Genomic DNA, 405 nt, shown 5'->3' on the forward strand with positions numbered 1-405 from the left:
TCTGTGCACTAATTTTGTATCCTGCTACTTTACCAAATTCATTGATTAGCTCTAGTAGTTTTCTGGTAGCATCTTTAGGATTCTCTATGTATAGTATCATGTCATCTGCAAACAGTGACAGATTTACTTCTTTTCCGATTTGGATCCCTTTTATTTTCTTTTCTTATCTGATTGCTGTGGCTAAAACTTTCAAAAGTATGTTGAATAATAGTGGTGAGAGCGGGCAACCTTGTCTTGTCCCTGATCTTAGTAGAAATGGTTTCAGTTTTTCACCATTGAGGACGATGTTGGCTGTGGGTTTGTCACATATGGCCTTTATTATGTTGAGAAAAGTTCCCTCTATGCCTACTTCCTGCAGGGTTTTTATCATAAATGGGTGTTGAATTTTGTCGAAAGCTTTCTCTG

This window comes from Neophocaena asiaeorientalis, unplaced genomic scaffold (assembly GCF_003031525.2).
Source record: "Neophocaena asiaeorientalis asiaeorientalis breed wild unplaced genomic scaffold, Neophocaena_asiaeorientalis_V1.1 scaffold558, whole genome shotgun sequence".
Taxonomy (NCBI): Eukaryota; Metazoa; Chordata; class Mammalia; order Artiodactyla; family Phocoenidae; genus Neophocaena; species Neophocaena asiaeorientalis.